Source organism: Babylonia areolata, chromosome 9, assembly GCF_041734735.1.
Source record: "Babylonia areolata isolate BAREFJ2019XMU chromosome 9, ASM4173473v1, whole genome shotgun sequence".
Classification (NCBI taxonomy): domain Eukaryota; kingdom Metazoa; phylum Mollusca; class Gastropoda; order Neogastropoda; family Buccinidae; genus Babylonia; species Babylonia areolata.
This window is the reverse complement of record NC_134884.1, coordinates 10,435,947-10,441,874: the sequence shown is the minus strand read 5'-3', so window position 1 is coordinate 10,441,874 and position 5,928 is coordinate 10,435,947.

Sequence of the window (5,928 nt, the reverse complement as noted above, 5' to 3'; positions counted from 1 at the left end):
CTGAGAGCAAAAACATAAAGTTCTGTCAGTCACAAATCACGTGCCCTCGCGAGCCGAGGCCACGTGGGCACTGGTCGGAGAGGAAATTACATAAAAAAGATTTTTTTGAATAATTTCATGGCACACGTTTCACCGTGTATTGAACCCATGCCAAATAATATGTGTGTGGCGCCAGCTGAAAAGTAAATGGGAAAACAGATAGGTTTTCGTTGTCAGTTTCATTAATATCATGACTATCACTTGATTACCCATGAACTGACAAATAATTACCAACAGTATATTTTACATTTCTTCCGCAGTTATTTGCATAGGGGCATGATTTTGAGAAGGAGAAAACATCGAAGACTTAATGTTTCAATTCAACTGAAAAAATCATGTAGACTTATTAACATAATCCCAATGTTTGTGTGCCACAGAAATCTTGAAGCTTGGAGTTGTTAAGTAACAATTGACACCATGGACGTTCTTGCGTTATTATTAAAAAAAAACACAACTAACAACAAACAAAACAGCAGCAACAACAGCCCACACACACACACACACACACACACACACACACACAGGGGATGGAGAGACTTGAAAATCATCAGTGACTCAATTAATATATATATCAGTTGTCATAGCCGACCACACTATACCAACTTGATATCATAGTGTAGGCCCGGTCTGTACCAATACATGAGACAAAGGAGCGCAGTGCATGCACAGCCATCTTGCCGGCTTCAGATTCAAGGTCACAGAGAGTAAAGGGATTCGATTCTCACTCAGACGAAGCTGAGAGCAAAAATATAAAGTTCTGTCAGTCACAAATCACGTGCCCTCGCGAGCCGAGGCCACGTGGGCACTGGTCGGAGAGGAAATCATATAAAAAGATTTTTTTGAATCATTTCATGGCACACGTTTCACCGTGTATTGAACGAAACCACATCAAACTGGAAAGCTGAAGGAAACCAAGCTGATACAATTGTCCTTGACTTCTCCAAGGCCTTTGACAAGGTCAGCCACGCCCTGCTTGTATGCAGATTACAGTGCTATGGAATCAGAGGTCAACTGAACACCTGGATCAAAAATATTCTTGAGGACAGGCAGCAAGCAGTTGTGGTGGAGGGAGCTACCTCAAAATATATTCCAGTCAAATGAGGTGTTCCCCAGGGCTTGGTCCTCGGCCCTTGTATCTTCTTTCTCTACATCAATGACCTCAGTCCCAAAGTCCATCAAATCTAAGGCCAGATTATTTGCAGACAGCACGTACCATGTGCAACAAAATAATCAAGAAGGAAGCTGACCAGCACACACTCCAAGAAGACCTAGCTTCCCTTTCCATCTAGGAGAAACAGTGGGCCTGCAAAAGTGCTCTACCATGAGTGTCAGTAGAAAGAGGAAAAAGATCGCACCAAACTACAAACTCCATGGCCATCCGCTTGAAAACGTCAACACCACACTTGGTGTGAACATCCAACACGACCTATGCTGTGGATCCCACATCAGTTCTACAACCAACAAAGCCACTGAACAAGACCTTAGGCTTTCTTCAGCACAACTTGAAGATAGGAAACTAGAAGACAAAGGAAACTGCGTACAAAACCCTTGTTCGACCTATCCTTGAGTATGCTGCGTCTGTGTGGGATCCAGGCCCTATACAGCCAGTGCCATAGAAAAGGTCCAGCGCTGACGCGGCAGCAAGATGGGTCACAAACATACATCGACAGACGTCTTGTATCAACTGCATCCTTAGCTCACTCAACTGGTACCCCCTACAAGTCAGACAGAAAAAAATATCACCTGGAGATGTTTTACAAGTTCCACCATGGTCTCATCTCCATCAACACAGTCTACCTGCCAACACCATCGGACAGCAGGCTGAGCTCCAGAAAAAACAACACCTGCAACTACGACATCCCTGCCTGCAGGACGCAGTACAGACAGGTGTTTTTTCTTCCCCCGCACCATCCCGGAATGGAACACACTGCCCCAGGAGGTTGTCACAACCGAGTCGCTGGACAGCTTCAAGTCCAGACTGGCATCCTGCCTGTGAAACAACAGAGTAGTTTTTAATACCCCACCCCATCCCATCCCCCACTCTCCCCCACCACTTCTGCTTTGTCCTCCTCTACCTACCAGCAAACTAATTTTAGATTTCAGGAAGACCAAGTCTGACCCCATGCCAACAAGCAAGCTGAGATCATCAGATAATCTAAAATTTTCGTAATAATCATTTGTATTGATTCGAAATGGGAGAAAAACACGGAAAAAGTTGACAGGAAAAGGCATCAGCGCCTGTACTTTCTATGGCGCCGCAAAAAGCTTGGACTGAAAAATGAAATCGTGGTTGACTTCTACAGAGCTGTCACTGAAAGTATGTTAACCTTCGCTGTAACTTTGGTTGCGGAAACATTTCTAAGGCCAGTGCTCCACGTCCAAACAGCTATATGCTGTTTCAAACCAACTGACTGGCGAAAACAAAGAACTGTTACTGCCAAAAGACATTCCTCCTCAGGATCTTCCTGATGCTTTTTGTACATATTTTACTGATAAAATCGCTGACATCCGACATGAACTGGATGCTTGTCCACCAGAATAAGTTTGATGAATTTAAAGGGGTTTTAATGACATGTTTTAGAATAATTTCTGAAAAGACTGTAAGAGATTTTATTCTTTATTCTCCAAATAAGAACTGTGATTTGGATCCATTACCATCTAACCATTTAAAGATATGTCTAGATGATCTTCTCCCCTTAATCACCAGTATTGTAAACCACTCTCCAGAGTCAGACACTGTTGACGAATCTCTCAAACTGGCTATTATCACCCCACTTTTGAAAAAAGCACAATCTGGACTCGAATCAACTAAAGAACTATCGGCCCGTGTCTAATCTGTCATTCATTTCTAAAATTATTGAGAAAGTTGTGTTACAGTAGTTGCAGGAACATCGAGAGAAAAACGGTCTACTCGAAATTTTTCAATCAGCCTATCGAAAAAAACCACAGCACAGAAACAGCTCTTCTCTCTGTTACAGACAGTCTTCTCTCAAATGCAGACAACAAACTTGCATCCTTAGTGGCATTCCTAGATCTGTCAGCAGCATTTGATACAATTGACCACCAAATTCTCATCAACCATTTGAGCACTACCTTTGGCATCCGATCTACTGCTTTAAAATGGTTTTCATCATATCTTTCAAACCGTCAGCTCTGCGTTAAAGTAAATCATACCACTTCTAAGGTTATCCCTCTTTTATTTGGTGTCCCTCAGGGATCGGTTCTGGGACATATTTTATTCACTTTATATACTCAGCCTTTGTCTTTGTCTGACATCATCAAAACGCAATCATTTGACTACTATAAGTATGCTGATGACACTGAGTTACAAAAAGCCGCTCCACCATCTGACTTCAAAACAGTCATTAATGAGACGGAAGCCTGTGTGGCTGATGTAAAGATGTGGATGGACAGAAACAAGCTAAAACTTAACGAAAAGAAAACCGAGCTCTTAGCTGTAGGAGACCGAGCTCGTCTCAATGAAATAAAAAAGGGCCCAGTCACTCTCGACACTTCTACAGTTACATTTTAAACATCAGCTAAATACCTAGGTGTACATATTGATCAGACCTTGACCATGGCTGACCACATTTCATCCCTGTGTCAGTCATGCAGTTTTTATCTTCGCAGACTAGCTTCAGTCAGACCATACTTAACGGAGAAAAACATGGCTCAGCCGGTTTGTTCAGACTGGATTACTGCAATTCTACCTTAGCAGGTTTACCATCTTCCTCTCTTATTAGACTACAGAAAGTACAGAACAATGCTGCACGACTTGTCCTAGCAAAAATGAATTCTGATCATGTCACACCTCTTTTGTATCAGTTACACTGGCTTCCTATAGAGTCCCGCATTCACAATAAACTAGCGACACTTGCCTTCCGACATTTTGGTGAACCTCTTCCCCCGTATCTTTCCTCTGTGCTGGAAACGTACGAACCATGTAGAACGCTAAGATCCAGTTCTGAACTGTTACTTAAAGTCCCAAGAACTAATTTATAATGTGCAGGGAAAAGGTCTTTTAGGGCTCGAGTGCCCCAAATTTGGAATTCTTTGCCATCGTCCCTCAGAAATGCTCCTGATCTCCGGACCTTCACGTCATGCACCTTTTCCGCAAACATGTCTGTACTCAGCACGGTGGATAGTCCAAAGTCTGTTCGCCACATGGAGTTTTATGCTAGAGATATTTATACTCACGTAATCCTGTTTTAGTGCAGTTAATACATCTAATGCGTCTGGGCGCGCACGCGCGTGCATGTGTGTGTGTGTGTGTGTGTGTGTGTGTGCGCGCGCGCGCGCGTGCGCGAGTGTGAGTGTGAGTGTGCGCAAGCATATATGTGTGTGTCTAAAAATGTGTGTTTTTAAGGAATGTATTTCTTTTTAATCTAAGCATTATTTACTTGATATTTTTATCATTTTGTTTGGTGGATCATGCTTTTTTTTTTTCTTTCTTTTTTTTATTCATTCTACGAACGCATTGGATTGAGCTGTTGTAATGTTTTATGTTATGTTTATATCTGACTCGATGATGTAAGGCGCTTTGAGCAGCATTAGTACTGGATAGCGCGCCATAGAAAAGTTATGAATTATTATTATTATTACTAATCAAGCTCTGGACAAAATTGTAAAAAAAAAAAAAATAATAATAATAATAATAATAATTAAAAATTATTTTTAAAAAACTGCCACGCAGATTATGGGTTTTGATTCTCCATCTCGGAATGACATTACAAAAGCGGCTACTCAGATAAGTAAAGTCAATCAATCAGGATGAATCACATCCAGCATTTGGTATTTTTAGATGCCGCCCTCGGATCATCGGTACAGAGATATTTGGATTCTCCATCGAGCACTCTCCTCTTGTACACTCACTCAGTCTCCATGTCCCTAACCCCAATAAGACATGTGACACAAAAGAACAGACCTCTTTAGCGCCCCAGGCTGGCAACAATGCGGTATAGGAGTCCATGAGACTCCTCACGTCAAAGCAGCCTTTCGTTTTCACGGGTTGAATGCCCGCGAGAGCCTCGGGATTCTCATGGCGCACATTTGGCACTTCACCCCCAGAACACCGACTTCAGCCTGTGTCTGCAGCGCCTAACATCTCCACTACTGTGTACCTGCCGTCCCTTGGAGCCAATATCGTCTCTGGTCACAAGGTGCCAACTGATGTTACCACGACCTGCACACCCTCTTCATTCTCCCGGATCAGCCAATCGTGTGGGTCTGCACGTATATTCCGTGGGCTTACCTTTGCTACTGAGGTCTCCCTTCGTCGTTTCGGATGGATCTGCGCCGACCGCTGGCGCCCCGTCCTTTGACCCCAGTCGGTCAGCAGAGGAGTCCACCAGTGGTCCTGGTAGTCTGATTGACGCCTCGAGATAAGGGGAGGGGTCTGGAGGGGAAGCATCCATCCTCCCCTTGCCTGTTCCCGCTTCCCGGATCCCCAGCCAGTCGTCTGGCGCCGTATCCAGCTAGACTACACGCTGTTCCCGCCACCCTGTCTGCCAGTCACACGCTGTTCCCGCCACCCTGTCTGCCAGTCACACGCTGTTCCCGCCACCCTGTCTGCCACAGTCACACGCTGTTCCCGCCACCCTGTCTGCCAGTCACACGCTGTTCCCGCCACCCTGTCTGCCACAGTCACACCTGGCAAATGTGCAGGTCCAGCCGGACGATGTCACTTCAGGTGTCTGTGCACTAAATGCTGACACTACCTGCTGTGCATGACGACAACGCTTTCTGGGGGACCGCCTTCTGCCTCTGCCACCTCACCTGGGCTTACATTAGAGACAGCGTTTGTCCCCCAACCCCAGCCCTACCACCAGAGCACGTCCACAATGTATGTGACATGTGCATGATCATGCCATTTTCCTTGGATTCATGGGA